This window comes from Phytophthora parasitica, assembly GCF_000247585.1.
Source record: "Phytophthora parasitica INRA-310 unplaced genomic scaffold supercont2.10, whole genome shotgun sequence".
Lineage (NCBI taxonomy): Eukaryota > Oomycota > Peronosporomycetes > Peronosporales > Peronosporaceae > Phytophthora > Phytophthora nicotianae.
The window spans coordinates 604,885-605,390 of NW_008648996.1; positions in this window are offsets into that span (position 1 = coordinate 604,885).

Here is a 506-nt window from a genome sequence, read left to right on the forward strand (position 1 = left end):
CTCGAGTACGATTTAGTACAAATCATGCATCATCTTTCCGGCAGCTAGTAGTGCGGTCAAGCATTTAATGCACGACTTAGCACATCGAATACGAAATAAAGATCAGTTTGGCACTTCCAGACAGTGTCATTTTCTGCTAAACCATGCTGAAAACATGATTTGAGCAACTCCGATTCAAGCTTCCATGATTTAACACTAAGTACGAACACTAATTAGTGCACTAATTAGCAGGTTGTAAATATTTATAAAATCTATGCGTGTTGACCCATCCAGGTCTAGGGTTCGTTCAATCAACACTTACTACAGATAGTATTGTAGATATTAAAATATAATCTGCTATCGGGCTCATTCGAGCAACATGCAATAAAAACCGCGTGAAGTCTTGTCAAGAAGCGACATTTCAATCCTTTTTTCGAGTTTTATCGTGAAAAGATCGCCAAATTCTCTCTGCGGCGATGACTGTCTTCATTTTGCATTATGATAGCCCAGAGACGGCCTAAAGCCAC